Raw genomic sequence first — 24,048 nt, forward strand, 5'->3', positions numbered from 1 at the left:
AAACAGTAAATGAATACATCTACCTGGGACAGATAATGAAAATTAACAAAGAAAATCAAACTGCCGAAATTACCAGACGAATAAGGTTACCGTGGGCAGGATTTGAAAAACAGAGTTGGATCTTAAAAAGCACTAAAATAGAACAATATTTAAAAACCAAAATTTACGATCAGTGTATCCTCCCTATACTTACGTATGGTTCACAGACGTGGACACTCACCAAGTCCAATATGGAGAAAATAGTAAAAGCACAAAGAGCGATGTAAAGACCAATGCTCGGGGTGGGACTTATAGACAAAAAAAAACAAACAAATGGATTAGAAGTAAAACCAAAGTAAAAGACGCAGGAAAAGATGCTGCTAAATTAAAATAGAGCTTCGCAGGACACAATGCCCGACTGAAGGATAAGAGATACAACAGTGAAGGCCATGATTAGGAAACAGAAGCAGAAAAAGACCACAAATGAGATAGGCTGATGACATTAAGAAGATCGGAGGACATAACTGGAAGCAAGTGGCGCAAAATAGAAGACACTGGATTGATTTGAGGGAGGCCTATGTCCAAAGTTGGATTACTTTAGGTTGAAGAAGAAGAAGAAAAGCGGTTTGATAGTCCCCGGCAATATTTTCAGTTAGTTGTTGGAACCGTTTGTTTAGCATATAAGTAAAAAACTTTGTACGCTGTACACAAGAGAGTTATGGCTCGATAATTTGCGTATATCAGTTTATCTCCTTTTATAGATTGACCATTCGATTTTCCGGGATGATCACTCAAATGATCACTGTGATATTTACCACCCAATAAAAAAAAATTGAAGATAATTTCGGTTTTCTTCTATCAAGTAACTTATTACCTTTTATTTGATTTTACAATTTTAAAAAATATTTGTCTTAAAAATAAAAAATGAGTTCTAAAGAGAATGTATCATGTTATTTGATAATAATTCGATATTGTCAGTATGTCGAATACCTTTCCCTTTACCAGATTCTCTGTTGTTTCCTTATAAAATGTTTTAGTATTAATGACGTAAAAAAATAAAAATTTAATCTCTTAATACTTAAAGTTATCTAGATCTCTGGTTACAAAAATTATGTGATCGTGATTTAAGTAAAAACTACACCTAAATCAAAATCGCAAACTCGTGAACCGAGACCCGTATTTTAAGGATATTTAAAGAGCTCATTAAATAATTCATTTGCATTATGTTTTTATATGCCTTTTAAAGTATACTATACCCATGGGTATATTAATTATAAATGATGAAACATTTGTTGTGGGTTATTCTAGAAATAACAATGGTTTAAGTTTCATTCATTTAGGGATAATCCCCGGAGGCTAACTCTTTGGATATCATTATACCGTAAAAATAAATTTAAATGTTGTGGTATTTAAAGCTTAATTCTAGCAGCAGAATTATTAAGTTAAATAAAAAATGAAAAAAAAAAATAAAATTAATTCATCATAATTCAATTATTTTGCAAAAACATTTTTTTCTTAAATATCTGATTGGTCTAAAAAAATTTGGTTAGGCTTTATGATTAAGTGGACATTGTATTTTTATTCCTGTCTCAAATTTTCTTCTTTGTCTTCTTCTGATCTCTTTATATAAGCAACAATGTTTCGTGTTAACTGGTCAGTTGTTGCCTCTATGGTAGACTGTCAGTCCATCTCTTCCGTGTTCATACGATACTTCTTCTACCTCATGGTAATTTGTCCCTTACATTACATTTTGATTTGATCTTATAGTCTCAGAGTGTTTCTGGTAATTATTCTGAGTATTCTTATTTTTGCTGTTTCCAGCATCCTATGTATTTGATTATATTAAATCGGGTTTTTTTTTAATTTCATCTTATAGTTAATTTGTCGGTTACGTTATATAATGTTAATAAAACATCCTGCTAATTCATTTACCCTTTGTACTTCATATCTTACTTCTTTTCTAACATCTCCATAGCTTGACAGTGTGTGGTGAGACATCAAGATTAATTAGTTCATAAAAAATCTCGAAAGAATATGTATTATAAATTACGTAAATTGTTTCTCTACTTTAATTACTACAATTAGAATATATAGCACACGAATCTATTGTTAACATGTTTGTCTTGTTTCATAATACTTTAGTTACACTTAAGTAGCCTTATATACTCACTTTTGTATAAACATTATTAGACCTAATAACAAATCTTCTTCTTCTCCAGGTTCCTTCTCCTATCGGAGGTTGGAAATCATCATCGCTTTTTTAATTTTATAGACCGCGCTTCTGAATAATTCTAATGAGCTGCAACCGAACCACCCTCTCAAGGATATTTTGGATCGTCCTGAGTTTCTCTTTCCTTGTATCTTCCCTTGCATAATTAATCTAAGTAATACGTACTTCTCGCCCCTCATTATATGACCCAGATATTTAATCTTTCTAATTTTAACAGTTTTTATGATTTCACATTCTTTCTTCATTCTTTGTTACACCTCTATATTAGTTACTTTTTCAGTCCACGATATTCTGTGGATTCTCCTGTAGCAGTACATCTCAAAGGAGTTTAATTTTTTAATTTCAGACTGTTTTATTGTCCACGCTTCCATTCCGTATAGTAAAGTAAAAGAAAAACGTAACAACGTAGCATTCTGGTGCAGATCTCTAGATTAAGGTTACTGCTGCAAAGTAAGTTCTTCAATTTTATGAACGTGTTTCTTGCCATTTCTATTCTAGATCTGATTTCTTTTATTTAATCTCCATCTTCGGTTAGCCACTTTCCTAAATATTTATATGTTGTTTCTCTTTCGATCGTTGTATTATTGATGATCAGGTTATCTACATTTTGTGGTTTTTTTTTTGAGAATATCATTAATTTCGTTTTCCTGAAATTCATTTGCAATCCGTACCTTTCACATGCATTGTATACATGTTGTATTATGTACTGTAGATCTTCCATGTCTTGCAAATATGACCGTATCGTCCGCGTATCTAATATTATTAATGCTATTTCCGTTGACCAAAATACCTTCCACAATATCCAATAAAGCTTCTTGAAATATCACTTCACTGTAGACGTTGAATAAGAGTGGTGAAAGTATGCACCCTTGTCGAACTCCTCTAAGTATACCAACTTCCTCTGTCAGTTCTCCTTCGACTCTTATTCTTGCTTTCTGATTTTGATACAGATTCGATATAATTTGTAGATCTCTACTATCTATGTTTTTGGTCTTAAGAATACTTAAAAGCTTTTCATGTTGAACTTGGTCAAAAGCTTTTTTAAAATCTATGAAGCAAGCATATATTATGTCTTGATTCCTATCCAGACATCGTTGTGTCAGAACATTGACTCCGAATAATGCTTCTCTAGTTCCTAGACCCTTTCTAAAACCCATCTGTGAATCACTTATTTCCTGTTCTAATTTCATGTGAATTCTGTTATGTATGATTTTAAGGAAGGTTTTCAATGTGTGGCTCATTAATGCAACTGTCCGAGAGTCATTGCAATCTTTAGCATTTGTGATTTAGGTATTCAATGTATTCTTTCCATCTACGTAATTTGTTTTGCGTTTGAGTTATATTCCCGTATATTCAGTATATAATCCCGATTGGTTTGTTACGATTTCCTGAAATCATTTCTTTAACCTTTTTATGTGTCATACCTTGCCTCACATTCCTCAATTTCTTCACATTTAATGGACATCCATGTTTCCTTAGCTTGTTTTATTTTCTGTTTTATTTGTTGATTAATTTCTTGATATTTAATTTTATTTTTGTTTTTATGTATTCTTCTTTCGTCCATCTGTTCGAGAAGTTCTTGTGTCATCCATTCTTGTTTGGCAGTTTTTGTAAATATTAATATTTCCCGTCCCACAGTCTCTATTGTGTTCTTTATATTCTTCCATTTTGTTTCAATATCTGTAGTGTTCTTATTTTGTTGTTTTATTTCTTGGATGCTCTGATTTATTTTATTTCGGGTTTCTTGGTATGTATTTGGTTCTCTTAGTTTATCAATGTATATTTGTGGTCTAGGTTCTTTCATTATTGGTTTTCTCAATCTTACATTCATATTTGCTACTACTGGGTTGTGGTCCGAGTTTACATCTGCTCCGGGGTAAGTATTCACTACTGTAATAGAGTTCTTGCACCTGTTCTTAATCAAGATGTAATTTATCTGATTTCTTATAATTATATCTTTGTTGTCTCCAGGAGCTTTCCACGTGTAGAGCCGGCGATTTGGTAATTTAAACATTGTATTCATAACTACCAGTTCTTCTGTTTGGCACATCTGAATGAGTCTTTCACCACGTTCATTTCGCTCACCCAATCCATACATTCCAACACAACTCTCCACACTTCCTCTACCCACTTTGGCATTGAAGTCACCCATTAGTATCAGAACTTCACGTTTTTTTGTTGTTTTTATTATTGTTTCCAATTGCGCGTAGAAATCTTCTATTTCTTGTTCCTCCTTGTCAGCTGTTGGTGCATATACTTGAATAACATTCATTTTCCCCATATTGGTATTAATTTGTAGCATTATAATGCGATTCGAAAGCGGGGTGAAGCCAAGTACGGATTTATCTATTTCCTTGCTTACCATTTGGCCACACCATATCGGTTTGTTCTATCAGAATATTCACTATAATATATAGCTCCGTTTCTAGTCCGTTGTTTTTCAAACCCTGGCCATTGTACATCGCTTATTTCCAGAATTTCGATATTTAATCTTTCCATTTCTATTGCAGTATTATCTCTTTTACCTGATTGTAATAAGCTTTGTACGTTCCATGTTGCAATTCTTATATTTCCTCTTGTGATATTTTTTAAAAGTGTTCCATTCTTTACATCACAGGGATTTTGCTGGCTTACGAACTGAAAAGCCCTGTGGCTAACTTGTGATTTAGTTTCCCTGCCGGATCTTAGTTTCCGCGGCCCATGATCAGTAAGGTTACTCATTTGGTTATTGCTAGCCATGATGATTGTACTAGAGATGCTTTTGTGAGCCTTTACTACAGTGGTTTTCCATAACCTTCTGTAGACCTATGTCGTTGACCATCTTCCTGGTTCATCCGCCTTTGAGACCGATTTCTTGATCTCAGGACAAAGGAGTGCCCTTCCATTAACCATCTCGTCCACCCGAAGCCGTTGTCCAGTAGGTGAGGGATTGCTTATAACGGCAATCGCTCGGTGGTTTTTCGCCATATCTGGCTACCCTCACTTAGTTTAGCCTGCAGACTCATGCAGTTGCCCAGGGTGTGGCACGTGGAGCCATAAGTGAGAGTTAGGTGTCTTATGAGGACCAGTTTATCAAGAACCATCTCCCGTCTATGACGCTCCATGTGGTCGTTCCGATAAAAGGTACTACCTCTATAACACACCCCAAACTCCCCTAACAAATCTTATATAATCGTAAATATATAATAATATCGAGTAGAGTTTAGTCATTCAGTCAATCAGTAATTAATATGCAGTTGATATTCGTATTTTTAGATGTAACGTAATCATAAAAATGAGAAATGTCATCAATACGCTATTTCATGTGTATATAAGTAAAAAATAATATACATACAACTGATCCTTTCCGAGATCCATAAATCCAGGTCCATAAATATCATCATTAGGAGACGATGTAATCCAATTAGGCATCCAATTATGCTTTAAGAAGATTAGCCTAAATTCTTTTTATTTTTTATATTATAAGTATTATATATTACTACTGTATTAAATACATGTACATCTCTTGCTGGTGTACTAGGATGGCTAAAAGTTGTAGCATTGAATCGATTTGATCTGTATCCATATATTGTATCAATCTTTTATCATAACTCATAACTCGACGGCACAGCCGGAGTGCTCGAAATAAAGCAAGTGTTTTTTAAAAAGCAGTTGTCCACGAATACTTTACGCTATTTTTTTTATTGGTACACTTTTATTGGTACCGGTACCGAAATTATGTATTATTACGACAAAAAATTGAAATAAGAGCTAATAATGTAAAATGGTTGAATTTTAGCAATAGTATGTTTTTAGCAATTTTCGAAAAAATTAATTAATTTAAATTTCTTTGTTCAGATAGTGTTAGGATTTTATATATAATGTAACGTAAAGCTTTAAATTATTTTGCATTAAATTCTACCTTAAAAATATTATTAAAACAAATTATTAATTATATTAATACGTAATTTTAAAAGGACACAACTGGAAGCAAGTGGCGCAAAATAGAAGACACTGGATTGATTTGGGGGAGGCCTATGTCCAAACATAGACGACAGAAGGCAAAGAAGAAGAAGAAGAACTAGGATGTAAAATGTATTTTAAAATGGGAATTCTAAATAAAAATATTAAAGATAATTACAATATCCGCAAGAGAAAAATCTCAAAGATTGTAAAATAAATGTCTAAATGATATTCATAAAGTCTCAAGTATGACCCGCTTTTCCTTTATGGTTCAAATTCTGTATATTTTACCGGCCTTTTATATTTAATTTATGTTTTGTAGCAATATTTATTTTGTTTGTAATACACACAAACAAATCGTAGATTCATATATTTCTTTAATTAATTTTACAAATTACTTATTAATTTTCAAACCACGGGTTTACAGAAAGTAACTAGTTATGACTTCTTAGTGCAAGATATGGCATCGAGGTATTTTTACCGTTAACAGTTTAAGTTTCAAAGATGTTTATTACAGTAATGGAAAAACGTTGCCATATGATGCATCGTTAAAATAAGTTACACACAAGTCCCCTGGCTTTGTCTCGCTATGACGTCATGCGCAAAGTCGATTAAAATTAGAACGGCAAGTGAGCATATCTTGTTTGTTATAGTATCATGCTGGACAAACGGTGTAACCTGTCATTATAGCCTTTTATATAGATAGATTGTAATCATTAATTGATTTTTAAACTAATTCACACTAAGTTTAAATAATTTTTCTTTAATGTAGGTAGGTTTATTTTATTATTTTTATTAAATGCAGATTGAGTACAAAATGTTTCAGAATGCTGTATTTTTAATCCCTATCTGTGTTTGGAATAACTGTTATAGTTTCGGAAGGTTTATTTTATTTAAAAAATGCTCCAACTCGTTAAGTGTAAACAACCATTATACTTTTTGTTCAATTTAATTTGAATGAAACATTTTTCAATTAACAACAATTCCCGGTAACTGTTAACTTGTAATACAATCTCTTTATATCCAATGTTAACAAATACCAAGAATAATTTTCCAAAAATGTTGTAAATCCAAAAACTGACGTAAACCGCAGAAAAAAAGTAGTAAATTAAATTGTAGTGACACAAAATTATTTATAAATAATGTCATAGCTAAAAATAAGATTTTATTTCGAACATTCTGCTTAGAGCAATAATACAGTTACAACTCAAAATTATTAAATAACTTCACTGTCAGTATTTTTATTTAACTAACAGTACAAAAAAACTTCCGTTAATATTAGGAACACACTATCCATTAATATTTTTTAACTGCAATAGAAAATTATTAAAAGTTTTTCGTTGATACTCAAAAATCATCTTTTTTGAGTTACGATACTATTGTATTATTAGTGCAAATATTAAACTTTTAATTAAAATAGTGTATTAAAAACACCGTAATAACACTGGCGCCACCTGTTGCAGATCTAAAAAATAAATTTTGTTCAACGTTTCAAACAAAAAAAAATGATTTCTAATTACTTTTGATCTGCGCTGATGGAATTACATGGTTCATGACTGCTAGAACAACGCTTTTGAAGTTCGCTTCCAATTATTTCAACATTTCCGCGCGTACTCTTGTTTGATCAACATTTTTCCCTAAGTAAAGTGAAAGCCTCTATATCAGCCGCAAGTCTAAAGTTATTCCCTAAAGTCTCGTACACTTATGTGGGATAATGGTAAAGCTGAACGCCAAAATGTGTTCTTACAACTCAATTTGCATATCATGTATACTCAAACATTTCGAGACTATCTTTAGGTGAAACGAGGACGGAACGATCGATACATTTTTTCGGTAAAATTTTATTAAGTAGGTGAGGTAGCAGTATACAACTGTGTCCATGTTTAATGTATGCTATATTTAAACTATCTGTTCGCCAAATCTTAATATTATGTTCCATCTTTAAAGGGAATTAACCAAAAATTTGATTAAAATACGTTATATTTTAAAAATTAAAATTTCATCATCGATAAATATTATCCTAAAAAATAAATAAAAGCTAAAAACTTATGCGAACTTAAAAACTTTATACGTAATTGGTTTTACTTCATCAATAACAAAGATAATGGGTGTTTTATCTATTTTGCTAACTTCTAATTTAACCCTAATTTAACCCTAATTTATTGCATGAATTTATTTTATTTTATTTGTTGATAAAATAAAATTAAATTATGTTGAATTATTCTTAATAGATGTATCTAGAATTCACCGTTTTCACAAATTCACACATTTTTTTTAAGACCCAGTTTTTGAGAAAAAAAAAATTGTGCCCATTTGGGAACATTAGGTATGTATAAAAAGTTTTATTAGAACTAATTGTCATACACATTAGATCAATGTATTGTCAGCATCAAACTATTCCAAATTGTGAAACTTCTTAAAACAGTTACTACTTTTAGAATGAAAGCATAAATGCACAAATTACATTTCTTGCGCTGGACACTTGATTTTTCCTTCCAGTTTATCATCTTACAGCTTTCTCTGGTTACTTACAGTCCAGTTTGGCCAGTGTGAAAACTGATATGTTTGTACATATGTATTAGGTCTAGGTTCAATGCATCTTCTTTTCAATGGTCATTCGGGTGTGGCCGACCTACTTTTCTTTTTTGTAAAACACCACTGTTAGTTAGTTGTTCAGCTAGAATTGTTTTGTAGCTGAAATTCAACAGATGTACTAATAATCTCTTTAGTTTTTCCAATTTGTTTTTTGATTTGCCTGTCTACTAGCCAAGCATCGACTACTGCTACATCCAGCATATGATAGAAAATACAGTGGTATCATTTTTTGCTTTTGATTTTGATTGGATATAATCCCAATAAAGAATCTTGCAGATCCACATTGCCCATGTGCCTAATATATTGTTATACAATGTCTTGGCAATCAATATCTTTCCTAGTTCTTTCGGTGCGAAAGAATCGTCCCAATTTGGCTATTGGTTGAGTTCCACACTGGACTGTATGCATTGCAGTATTCTCGTAAGTGCCAAAGTTCCTGAATGCTTTCCTCTTGTAGATTTTTAATTTCTTTCTTTTGCCAACCTTTATAATTCAGAATTCGATTTGTACAGATTATTGTGATATATTGTGTACCTTGTTTTAACAAATATGACACTAGTGGTATACTTAAAATAATTATTGCAAAAGAGTTTGTGGTGTTTATTAGATGGTATTTCTTTGCTTAATCAAACTACAACATTAGCTAGCAGTTCCCAAATTTACTTCATTTGGTATTTCTGTGTAACCATCTTTTCTAGCCAAAATTTCAAAATAATATAAAAATCCTGAGATTCCTGAGAGAACCCACATCTTGTATCCCCATTTATGAGGCTTCTTGGGATCGTATGTCTTCATACTCGAACGTCCTTTGAACGATATAACTTTTTCATCAAAAGATACGTGTTTTTCTAAAGGTATCTGCAAACACGAGCTTTTTATTTATTCAATCAGGAGCGAGATTTTATCAAGACTCCAGGACAGGTGGTAATTGGTTTTTGTGGATTTTTTTATGCGTCGTATATACAAGTTTGTCGAATTACCTCAATTATACAATCTGGTGACAACAAAAACTAAACAATTTGTAAGGAGAATGGAGCAATTTGTTATGAGAATATGTTGGTTGGAAGTAATTCACTATCGTCAAAATGCAGTTCATCTACATTTCGCACAGTTTTTGAAGGACGCCGTGTCGTATGACTTTTTTTCAGAAGGAATCTGTCGTACCTTATTGGGCTGAATAATTTTTGCTTTATTGTTGTAAAACGATGTTGTTGAGATACTCTCAAATTTATCCATTTTTTTTTTTCTGAAAAGAAAGTTTACTTCAGGTTTATTCAAATTAATTTATTTAAACCAATAATGCATTAAAGAAGTCTACCAACTTAGAAAAAACAAATTATAAAATATTTCCATTTTTCAGAGTCAAAATTTACCTTTAGCGCACAATGTTCCTGTTCCTGTTTATTTACAATCAACATTTTGAAATACTTTGCCAAGCATATTCTTTCGGTTTCTGTTCACATAAGACGGTATTTTCCACTATACCGTCGAACTGCATTGACTGTCCGTGTCCATTCTGTTGGATTCCTTTTGCGCTTTCTCCACTTTTTCGGTGATTCTACCATAACGCCCCCTTCATTTTCAATCACATTATTTTCTGCCCAAGGTCATCTGCAGGTAAATTGGAAACATCTGTAACAAATTTCAGTGGTCAAAGTGTGTAAGTCAAAAATTTTTTTTCTATGAATATCATGTAATTTCAGTTATAATAATATGTTTTGTGATTATCTTTATAATAACTAGTATAACATTTAATCTATTATGTATTAACAGAAAAAGCATAAAACATATTTTCGTAAGAAATTATTTCCGAGTTTTTAGGTTAAGAATACTACTTACTTGAATCAGACGAATTATTTCCACTGTTAGGCACGTATTTTGATTCACTATCCGAGCAGGGATCATTTTCTTCTAGTTCTAATGGTAAATTAACTGTATTTTCACACATTCTAACCGATAAAAGCATAGATAAATAATATAGTAAATAGAAATAGATAGGCAACTCAATGTATAAATTGCGTTCATTAGCATCACTTGCGACTGGGGTCATTACTAATCATCTTTTGGGGGGAAATTCAAAAGGACACCCCTTACCCCCTTACATACAATTTTAAAATTATATAAAAATCCTGAGATTCCTGAGAGAACCCACATCTTGTATCCCCATTTATGCGGCTTTTTGAGATCGCATGCCTTCATACTCAAACGTCCTTTGAACGATATAACTTGTTCGTCAGAAGATACGTGTTTTTCTAAAGGTATCTGCAAACACGATCTTTTTATTTATTTAATCAGGAGCGAGATTTTATCAAGACTCCAGGACAGGTGGTAATTGGTTTTTGTGGATTTTTTTATGCGTCGTATATACAAGTTTGTCGAATTACCTCAATTATACAATCTGGTGTCAACAAAAACTAAACAATTTGTAAGGAGAATGGAGCAATTTGTAACGAGAATATGTTGGTTGGAAGTAATTCATTATCTTCAAAATGCAGTTCATCTACATTTCGCACAGTTTTTAAAGGACGCCGTGTCGTATGACTTTTTTTGAGAAGGAATCTGTCGTACCTTATTGGGCTGAATAATTTTTGCTTTATTGTTGTAAAACGATGTTGTTGAGATACTCTCAAATTTATCCATTTTTTTTTTCTGAAAAGAAAGTTTACTTCAGGTTTATTCAAATTAATTTATTTAAACCAATAATGCATTAAAGAAGTCTACCAACTTGCAAAAAACAAACTATAAAATATTTCCATTTTTCAGATTCAAAATTTACCTTTAGCGCACAATGTTCCTGTTCCTGTTCATTTACAATCAACATTTTGAAATGATTTGCCAAGCATATTCTTTCGGTTTCTGTTCACATAAGACGGTATTTTCCACTATACCGTCGAACTGCATTGACTGTCGGTGTCCATTCTGTTGGATTCCTTTTGCGCTTTCTCCCCCTTTTCGGTGATTCTACCATAACGCCCCCTTCATTTTCAATCACATTATTTTCTGCCCAAGGTCATCTGCAGGTAAATTGGAAACATCTGTAACAAATTTCAGTGGTCAAAGTGTGTAAGTCAATTTTTTTTCTATGAATATCATGTAATTTCAGTTATAATAATATGTTTTGTGTTTATCTTTAGTAATAATTAGTATAACATTTATTCTATTATTAACAGAAAAAGCATAAAACATATTTTATTTTCGTAAGAAATTATTTCCGACTTTTTAGGTTAAGAATACTACTTACTTGAATCAGACGAATTATTTTCACTGTTAGGCACGTATTTTGATTCACTATCCGAGCAAGGATCATTTTCTTCTAGTTCTAATGGTAAATTAACTGTATTTTCACACATTCTAACCGATAAAAGCATAGATAAATATTATAGTATATAGAAATAGATAGGCAACTCAATGTATAAATTGCGTTCATTAGCATCACTTGCGACTGGTGTCATTACTAATCATCTTTCGGGGGGAAATTCAAATGGACACCCCTTACCCCCTTACATAAAATTTTAAAATTATATAAAAATCCTGAGATTCCTGAGAGAACCCACATCTTGTATCCCCATTTATGCGGCTTTTTGGGATCGCATGCCTTCATACTCGAACGTCCTTTGAACGATATAACTTGTTCGTGGGACTATATACTCCAGGGATATAACCGTGGGATATAACTCCAGGACAGGTGGTAATTGGCTTTTATGGATTATTTTAAGCGTTGTATATACAAGTTTGTCGAACTACCTCAATTATAACATCTGGTGTCAAAAAAAAAACTAAACAATTTGTAAGGAGAATTGAGCAATTTGTAACGAGAATATGTTGGTTGGAAGTAATTCACTATCTTCAAAATGCAGTTCATCTAAATTTCGCACAGTTTTTGAAGGACGCCGTGTCATATGACTTTTTTGATAGATTTTTGTTACGTAGGTAGTATCTCATTTATCGGTTGATAACTCATCATCTTAATTATTAGAATCTTCTTGACTGTCATTGGTTACTTAAGCCCTGGTCGTTTATGCAGCTAACGGCTCAACGTTATCTTTATCAGATAGTTCCGAATCTTCACTTCCAGAAGGAATCTGCCGTACGTTATAGGGTTGAATAGTTTTTGCTTTATTGTTGTAAAACGATGTTGAGATACTCTTAAATTCGTCCATTTTTTTCCTTAAAAGAAATTTTACTTCAGATTTATTCAAATTAATTTATTTAAACCAATAATTCATTAAAGAAATCTGCCAACTTGCAAAAAACAAACTATAAAATATTTTCTTTTTTCAGAGTCAACATTTACCTTTCGCGCACAATATTCCTATACAGGAACAGTTACAATTTGGGTCAAATACTAACAACAACAAAGTAAATTTATTATTTTAATATATTAGTAGATCCTTCTTCTTCTTTAAGTGCCATCTCCGCTACGAAGGTTGGCAATCACCATGGCTATTCTGACCTTCAAGGCAGCTGCTCTGAACAATTGCCTTTAGCTGCAACCAAACCACTCTTTCAGGTTCTTTAACCAGGAAACGCATCTTCTTCCTACGCTTCTCCTACCCTCTACTTTTCCTGGAATTATGAGTCTCAAGATGTTGTATCTTTCACCTCTTATCACATGTCCGAGATATTGCAATTTTCTTTCTTTTATTGTATTTTCCATTTCCCTCTCTCTGCGTATTTTTCTTAACACTTCTGTATTCGTGACTCTATCTACCATGGAATCCTTAACAATCTTCTAAATGTCCACATTTCAAACTCCCTAAGTTGCTTTATTGTATTCCGGTTTAATGTCCATGATTCAGTTCCATAGGAGAGTACACTGTGTACATAGCATTTAATTAGCCCCATTCTGGGGCCCAATATCAGATCTTTGCTGCATAAAATCTTGTTCATTTTCACGAAGTTGGCTCGTGCTTTTTCAATTTTGACTCTTATTTCCGCAGTATAATCGGTATTTTCTGTGATTATCGTTCCCAAGTAAGTATATCTTTTTACTCTCTCAATCTGCTGGCTGCCTACCGTATTGTTTTTCTTGCTAATTCACTACGGTGACTAGTGAGTGTAGTAATGTATGGGGACTCGGGAGACTGAGACCTCGGAAGTCCTGAAGAAGACATCAAGGAGGATGTCGAAAGCTCGGCCCAATGAATATCGACGCGGTTCAACCCGGAAGACTGGTGAGTTTAATATTAATTTTTATAATAGTATTAATCTCAGCTCTAGGTTTAATATATATATATATATATATATATATATATATATATATATATATATATATATATATATATATGTATATATATATATATATATATATATATATGTATATATATGTGTATTGTTATGATGTATTGTTTGTTTGAATGATGAGCAATGAGTATTTTAATAATATAGGGTTTTTATCGCGGTTCTCAAAGAATTAGTTTGTAAGTACTTTTTCAAATTATCTTTATTATAACTATTATGAAACACACATATATATCTAACCTAGCCAATGTAAATTTAAAATAAACTATCTTTAAATTGATACTCTTATAAAACTAATTAAATTCTATAGACAATGTAAAATTTAAACAAACTATCTTCAAAATTGAAATTGTTATGACATTAACTAAATTATATTAACAAAATTTTGTACCTTTCTTTCACTGAATGCCTAAATGAACTGTTTTCCACTATATAGATTCTAATCGCCACTGAATGTCTTCGTACTTCGGTTATCCTTGTTTTTGTGAAATTACTTTTTCCAATTATCAGCTTCTACCAATTTAAGATATATTTTTCTTCACCAGCATTTATAAACCACCAAGCAAACCAGCAAAACAGCATTTATATTTATTCTTCTTTTCAATATACCAATATCCAATTATTATAAGTTGATTTCTACTAATCTCCAATCATAATATAATTTTAATTTCTTCCAATATTCTTCTAATATACTTTTTTTAATCTTCAATAATTATTTATGTATAATTATAAATGTGCATAATTTTTAATCTTCATTTAACTCACTATATTAAACAATTGGACTATTTGTAACTGATTGACTGTCTTGAAAATTCTGAACAATTGACTTCACTAACTAAATGAGTCTATCTTCTACTAACTTTCATAATAAACTGCCATCTTGAATCCAAATCACGGGTATTTATATCTTTTCAATCTTCCAGAACCATCTGGTAAGAAATCATGTTCGATTTAGTTCTATTTCTTCTATATGGACGTTCTCGAAAAAAGTATCTATTCGATCCACCGACATAATCATTATTCCAGAATGTTCCAACATAAACACAGGTCAAATTCTGCATTCTGGAGAATTCGTTAATGTTCTATTGATAATTTTGTTGACATTTAGGCTTTTCAGATTAGAATAAACATTTAAATCATTAAATATATATAAATTAAACATTTTAAACTAACATTATTATTATAACCCCACTTTATATTCCTAAAAATTCTTAATTTCTGTCAGTCACTTACTGTATAGTTGGTTGCCTATGCACATGGCTCACTTAAATATATTTACAACATTAAAATACAACTTTTTACAATTATTATATGCTAATTTCTTAAAAATGCCCTCACATAAATAATTTTTATTAAATTCTCTAGTATATAACTTATTAAAATAACCAAATATCTAATATTATCTAATGTGTAACTTATAAATTAATTTTTTAAATAATATCATTTCAGTATATATATATATATATATTAATAAAAATCTGATAGGATGGAACAAATAATTGCAAAAAAGTAGTAAATCACCAGTTAAAATTAGGTTGATAAATGAAAATGCTGCAAAACGAATTTAAATAAACATTAGAATTAAAAATATTTTGATCTATTAACTGTTTCTTATTTTTTAAAAAATATAAAAAAAATAAAAATTGTAATTGTCATAAATAATCAGTCAAGTTTAATTAGCGACTAATGGGAAGTACAAATAACCGTTAGTGTCAGGAATACCAACTTTTAGAGGGAACTGGTTTACGGTGGAATTTGTTTTTGACAATTATATTGCAAACGTGAAAATTTTTTAAAATATTTTATAAGGCAGAACTTTTTTTTATATTATTCAAAGATACCCGAAAAAATGTAACAAGTATATGGTAAATAAAATTACAGATGATATTTTTTAGTGAATCTATGAATGAGTTATAAAGAAATAATATGGGTATAAATTTTGCTTAGATTTTGAATTTCTGATCTTTTGTTTAAATTATTATCACTTTTGCTAGTTCACAGCATTTCTAAAAAGGTCTTTTTGAATTAAGTAGTTTTAATACACAAAATTTTAATGTTATCAAGATCCATGATATGTTCTTTGTCAAATACATGCTCTGCCAAAGCACAAGATGGTTTCTTTCTTTAAAACACTTAAATTATAACTTGAAAGTTCCGACTATTTGCCATTTTCTATAAGCAGTTTAATTGTTTATACATTACCTAATACACAATTATATTTTATGTATGCACTTTTTGATAGTTTAATATGGAATTCAAAAGTGGTATCTGACCCTAAATACACCTGGCAGGTGCTTCAAAATACGAGTGGTTCAGAGTCACATTTTAAATATCTGCCAATGGTGCATTTAAACAACAACTTAATTTAGTAAATTAGGATACATATTGGAAAAATCTTTGATATCAATCTTATAAATGATAGAATTTTGATCTTTTCTTGATGTAAATTTATATTTTTTTATGTAAATAATTTCAATATGCATCTTTTGTTGCTTGTTGATTTTGTTGTTTAGTTATGTTCTTTTTTCAAAATTTGCACATTTTCAAAATGGCTAATATCTAAAGAGTACTTGGCTAAACCTGTAATGTTTAATTTGTTGGCTTGTACACCATGTTTCTGTGTAACAATCTATTTATGTATATATTGGTGTGTTTGCCCAATATATGTTAAACTACAGTCTTTACAATTTATTTTATAAATAGCATCCGACTGATAATCTTTATTAACATTGGGTTTAAATTAAAAAAAATATTTTCTGGATATTTTGGACGATTTATGTTCAACATTGATATCATATTTTGCCAAAATTTGTTTAAAGAATCTGTTAATATATGTTAAGGATATATATTGTTTGTTTAATTTAGTTACATTAGTATTATTATTGCTAGTTATATTTTAGATTTGTTTTGGATTTTTATCCGAATTAGATTGATTTTTGTTAATGCAACTTCTTTTTTTAACCCTGCAGATCTCGGGTTGGTTATCATTGTACCCCAATTGCCGAAAAACCGCATATAGCGCATGTGATACATCAGCTTCTAGGTAAAATTTCCAGACATTCTACTCAAGACTTTGATGAGATGCATATGTGTGCGTTTTCTCGTCAGAGTTATTGCTGAGGTTTTTGGTTCTGGGACACATAATGTACCCCAAGCGACCTCCGAATTTCATTTTGAGCTTAAAATTTGTTGGTAATTTGTTTATTATTATTAAATTATATTTTTTTGATGTAAGGTATTACTTATAGCTTTTAAAAATAAGCAAGGATCCGGAAAAAGGGCATGATGCAAAGTGCTAGAAGAGGAAGAAGTATTCTGAGGAGCAAATTCAAATAAGGATGATGAAGGCTTTTGTTCGAAAAGTGTTCACGATACTAATTTAGAAGAGTATACCGAGGAGGATGAAGTTGTCGAGGAGTTTATTATATGTTACGATGATGATGAAGTTCTCTGTTATGTTGTTAAAGGGCGAAAAATCTGCTGGAGAGTTGAAAACATTTGTTTATCACAAACAAGAACCAAAGTATATAATATATTTAAAAAAAGACCTGGGCCTATAGATGATCCAAAACCACAACAGAATGTTTAGAAATTTTAATAAGCAACAACAATCTGGTAATGGTAACTGATTCTACTAAAATATATACATTAAAAATGTCAAATTCAAGTACAATTGTAAACGAGATGCTAATCAAACCTTCTAGGAGTTAGTACGAGGATGTAAGCCATATATTACACGATGTCTTACAATCGGTTCCGATTTTTTCAAAGTTGCTTTCGCTTTGATGATGTCAATCGTCGTCAAGAGCAAAGGGAAACCGACAAGTTGGCAGCAATAGACGAACAACTTATAATTTTCAGAGGTCGTTGCTCTTTTAGGCAGAACATACCTTCAAGGCCTGCTAAATACAGCATCAAGGTCTTTAAATTAGTTGACTTAAGTAACATATTTCCTGTGATCCTCAAAATATACGCAGAAACTGAACCAAAAGGCCCCTTTTGTATATCAAATAGCCCATCTGATATTATTAAGCGACTTGTAAGTTCTATCAGAGGAACATACGGTAATATACCTAACTATGGAAAGTTGGTTTTCAAGCTTCCCACTAGCAATACAACTAAAGAATGAATTCAAGTTAACTATGCTTGGAACAGTAAAGCACAATAGGCAAAAGTGGCCTATAGAATTCATAAACACCACCGAAAGACGACCAGACTTCAGTAGTCAGTTTACATTTTAAATGTATATAAACATAATTACTTCATTAAAATCTCATAATTATAATAAATTTACAGTTTTCTCCAGATGACGTCACAAAATCGTGATGATATATTGAGATATAGAGTTTTATTTCCTACCAACCAATTTGTTGATACTATAAATTACTAATATGTTGATACTATATACATATATATATATATATATATATATATATATATATATATATATATATATATATATATATATATATATATATAGAAAAAGTAGTCCAAAATTTTTTTTGGCTAGTTTGGAAAAAATATGTAAATACTTTTTTCTTTTTGGGTGTGGTAGTCAATAAAAAGAGCTTTGCTAAGGCGTACTATTTATTCTGAATCCAAGCTTTCGGTGGTTTTTTGCCACCTTTATTTGCATCATTCAAATTGTTACAACATAGTAATTTTCTTTGTAGACCTTGATAAAGGTGGCAAAAAAACCACCGAAAGCTTGGATTCAGAATAAATAGTAAGCCTTAGCAAAGCTCTATTTTTAATTGACTACCACACCCAATATATATATATATATATATATATATATATATATATATATATATATATATATATATATATATATATATATATATATATATATATACGTATATGTGTGTAGTATATTTTAAAATGTGACTATTAATTTGTAGGTTGTTTGTTTTTCTTTTAACACTTGATAATATATTCACCTGTAATAAAAATATAAATTTTTATCTGTTTGGTTTATATTCTTTGTATGAATATCTAAACTGAAAATTGAAATGGCTTTATTCAAACGGCGGAAAAAGAAAATGTTTACGACTTTATCGTCTATCGATGTATAACTTCTATATCTACCAACTGCAGGGGCCTGCGATATCGTTTTGGATAAGGAAGTTCTGTAATTTTAAAATTCTTTTGTAATAATCTAGGTACACCTTAACTGATTAATATTAATTATTTACTTTTTAGTAATCGAATCCTATAATTTTAGTTCTTTCGCATTTTAAAAGTCATTTAGGTTAGAGACAAATAAAAATGAGACCTGCTCACAATCAATTTATTCTACCAACGACGGTTTCGCATATTATAACTTTCTATGCATCCCCAGGTCAACGGTACATGGCAAACTAAAAGCTAAAATTACAATAACCCGTATTAGGGTGCTGTGTGGTACAAAATATATAGCAATCATATCAATATTAAATATCTTCTATTTTTTTAAATTTAAAATCATTTAATTAAATAAATAATTCAATGAAAAACGTGAATAAATCTTACCTACATGCCGATACAAGGACTATTGTCAAATGTTTGAGAAAACAGTGTAAAACTCCATTATGCTAATCTTGAATTATGCTATCGGTTTATAACAGATAACATGCGCCGAAAAAAAAAATTAATCAACGGAGAACACTTAAAAATCAAAATTAAACAGAACCCCGAAAAGGCAAAGAGGTATGAAGCAGCTACATGATCTATTTAACGTGCATAATAGTGCACAAAAATAAAATAAGTTAAAATGGCATTGACAAAACGTTAATTTGTTCCACTAGCAAGAAAAATAAAATATAATATGTATATATAGAAAAATAAAATATATATATATATATATATATATATATATATATATATATATATATATATATATAGTCACAATATCTCATTTAATTGAAATTATTTTATAAAATTTTGTGCAGTACGCCTACTTAGAATTAATGCAAAACTCTTAACTCCAATTACTTAACGAGCTGACATAACCTATAAAATTTTAGCCAATATCGTATCTCCATGCTTTTATTAAATCATTATTATAAACTCACTACTTATGCATGGTACAGGTTGGGCTTAAAAATTAAATTGTTGTGTACTTACTTTTCCATATTTAAAGTTCAAAAGAGCGCTTAAATAACATCAAAATCAACAACAATCAAAGAACGATCAGCCTAGATGCTTCTCATAGAATAACAACATGACCACTGGGAGTTAGAAGTTGTGCCAAGATGAAAACGACAGACTGGAGTTAAGAGATTCGCTAACCTTTTAATATAACACAGAATAATTTTTTCTGGAGTTTGGAGGTTTGTCAGTCTGTAGAGAATTGATTACTTTTAAGCTTACGATTAAAAAGTGGTTTTCATTTAAATAGAGAGTTAAGAGGTTTGCTAATTAGGGTATCGATATGCCCTATTTTACACAGTTAGGTATCAAGTGGCGTTAGTAAGACTAAAAAACAACCAAACAATGTAAACATCTATTATTACCATGAAGAAATATATTGTTATGCTCTATAGCTCATTTTGTTTGGTAGCTACTCAAAAACAATCTTTTAACTAGCACTATAATATGCAAAAGTGGAAATTAAAATAAATGGTAAACTTTTAACCAATATAAAATACGCTGGCCACATAAGAGTTTCAGCAGATCGCGTAGAAGACCTTCAGCTACTATTAAATCAACTAACCAAAACACACGATAATTTTGGTCTGAAAATGAAGACACTAAAACCAATATTATGGTCGTAATCCGAAACTTAAGCTTGCAGAAAAATCTAACAATAAAAAAAATAACAAAATTTAAATACTTGAGATATTAGAACGAACAACATACATGCAAAACTAGAAACTTAATAAGAACAGGGATAGAAACAGTAAAAGCAACTTTCTCCAAGACGAGGACCTTGCTAAGCGACCACAACCTGAAAATAGCAACCAGACTATTTTGCTGTATGGAGTAGAAGCTTAGATTATTAATTAGTACAATATTCAAAACCTAGAATCCTCGATCCTATCCTAGGATCCTAGAAGAATCTTTATGTCGCAACCTGTGGGAACTAGAAGTAGAGGTAGGCCAGAACTCAGATGGAGGGATGGTCTAGACAAATAGGCGCAGCAAACTGGCAACAGTTGGCAATGGATAGAACTGACTGGCGTAATAGACTTGGGAAGATCGAGGCTCTTTTATAGGGCTGTAGCACCAATGATGATGATGATGACAAGATTCAAAATATCTGTAATTGGACACTCAATTCACATACGGTTCTGAGAACAGTACAAAATTGTACACAGTTCGTGGAAATTGTTGCTAACCTCCACTGATGGAGACGAGACTTAAAGAAATTGTTTTTTTTACTGTTCTTAAACCTTGTTTGATTAATTTTGAGTTTTCTTATTCTTAAGTTTCTTTGCTCAAGATTTTTCAGACTTATGCAACTGTAAGTTCTCTACAAGTGTTTTATTCTTCGTTAAATACCAGTCAAAAAGTAGATAAAATTAATAAACTTATAAAAAATTTCACTTTTTCTTACACATAACAATAATTTTTTACAGATTCTAAAATATAAAAAGAAAGAATCTAATGCCATATTTAAATATACAAATCTGATGGTAGTTATGATTATGAATTTTTGAAATATTTATAGCTTGAAGCTATTTATGTAATACCTTTCCGACTTTTGCTATATCGCACGCCATTGACCTAGAAAATATAAAATTGTGGGATATAATGATATCGAGCATCTATTCGGAAAATAGTAACATTTCATATCTTCGAACAGTTCGAGAAAGGATGTAAATCTTCTGAAAACTACCAAAACAAAATACTAGGGTTTACAGTCGAACACTTCAATGCATATCAAATAGATATTGGAACAACAGAATGCCATGACGGATAACCTTTTTATGGATTGGTTATTGGAGCTTGATAGGAAAATACCGTGGAAAGTAATCTTTTTAATTTCGATTTATTGGGAGACGATAAAACTAGAGTTCAAGGTTTGGTGTTAAAAAAGTATGCGGTCGTAAAATTGGTATTATAGATATACTTTATTATCAGGATGTGAAAATACATTGTGGTCTATATTTTTATTTATTTTTCATTTGATATACCTCTTGAATAAAATTTTAATTGTTATAAAAATTTTTTCGGTAAGACTTTTAGAACTGTATATTGAGAAAATTAATTTAAATAATTTCAACAACTTGTTATGAACTTGTGGTCGCAGCATCACCTAGTAGTAATTTTCATTTATCTGACCGCGGAAATTTATTTTTGTTGTGTTACGATTTTTTATCTTTATTTTATAAATTACTAACTAGCTACTAATTACTCATTACCAAAAATTAATAAACATGCCATTTTTTTTTAATAATGATTCAAATCAATTTTCTGTTTAGTTAATTAAAGTTTAAATTATTTTTTTTTTTTACTAAAACGTATTAATATATTTACATATTTTAAATTCCGATAAAATACAAAACAGAAATCCTGTATTTCCATTTTTTAGACCTACCTGGTCTGTGATACAGCGGCAACTTGTAAGAAACTATAACTGTAAGCGCCATTACACGTAGATTAAACAAGCTATAATATATTAATAGTTCTTTAACCAACAAGTGTATTAATAAGGGCGATTAACAATTGAGATATTTTAACGCGTGAGCGAAGCGAGCGCTTAATGTTCGAGATTGTTAATCGCCATTTTAATTCACGAGTTCGTTACAAAACTTTTTCGTCGACCGTACTTTTCAGAAATAAAGATATCTTAGTTTAAATATTTATTTACTTAACGATAAACAACAATTTTTTCAGCTTTCATTGACTTTATTCAAAGTTTCCTTAGTGGTAGTTTTATTATAAAAACATTAATATTCAAAATGGTACAATTACTGAAATTAAAGTAAGATATTGATAAATGATTATCTGCTGTATATCATTTTGACAAATTTATATTTAAGTCTTCTTGGACCTCTGTAAATTCTGTGATAGAAGAAGTTAAATTCTGGTGGAGTTAAATTAAACTCTTCGTCAATATCCATCCTTTGATTTTTCAAATACACAGAATTTTAAACAATAAAGTAAATAATGACATACAATGACAGATAGTACTAACAGCGGCTATTTCATTTTAAATTAATTTTTTAGTGGAAATATAAATAGGCATATGTTTGGTTGCCTACACCACAGGTCACTGCCAATCACAGAGCGTTTAATTTATGCAAGCAATGTATGTTGTGTTGCCTATAATAAAATCGTTCATTAATAGAAAATCATTCATTAATTGGGGTCATTAATCAATGATTTTGAGGGTGTTAAAATTGATCCTAAATGGACGGTCGACGGAAAAATAAATTAATAAATCATTATGTTTTCACATAAAGCCGCCTATTAAAGTATTAACAAAGTCTGTTTCTTTCTGACAGACCTGTCAAATTCAGACAAATTTAAACTAAATTATTATTAAAATAGAATTAACTATCGTTTGCTAGTAAATTTAAGTTTTGTATAAACTAAATAAAATGTTTAAAAATAATAATTATATTTATATAAAATAATTTTAAAACGAGAAATGTCATAAAGTTTTAAACAGATGATTTAATATCGTTATTAATTTGATGATATTTATGACTTAAATATTGACAATCGTTGATAATCGAATCTTTTATTGTCTATTTTTGTAGTTATTTTTTATGCAGTGGTTAATTAAAACTTGCTAGAATGAGTATATGATGACTATAAACAAATTAGACGGGAGTATTAAATTGATGTGAAGAACCGCTATTTAGTGACGCTACCCGTGACGACGCCATATTGTCGCGCTAGTTCGTGACGCTCACTTTAGCAGTTTACTGTAGAGAAAAAATTAACACAACGCCAGCATAGAAGCTTCGCTTCAAAAACATTAGTAACACTCTATAATCTTGTTTTTTTCCTTGGTTTGCCGTTATTGATATTTTTTGTAGTAAATGTTTCGCTTTTTTTCCTTTTTGTTTAGAATTGTATTGTTTTGCTATATTTTGATCTATTAATGTTCACTTTAATTGGAGATTAAA

The sequence above is a fragment of the Diabrotica undecimpunctata genome, chromosome 5 (assembly GCF_040954645.1).
Source record: "Diabrotica undecimpunctata isolate CICGRU chromosome 5, icDiaUnde3, whole genome shotgun sequence".
NCBI classification, from domain to species: Eukaryota; Metazoa; Arthropoda; class Insecta; order Coleoptera; family Chrysomelidae; genus Diabrotica; species Diabrotica undecimpunctata.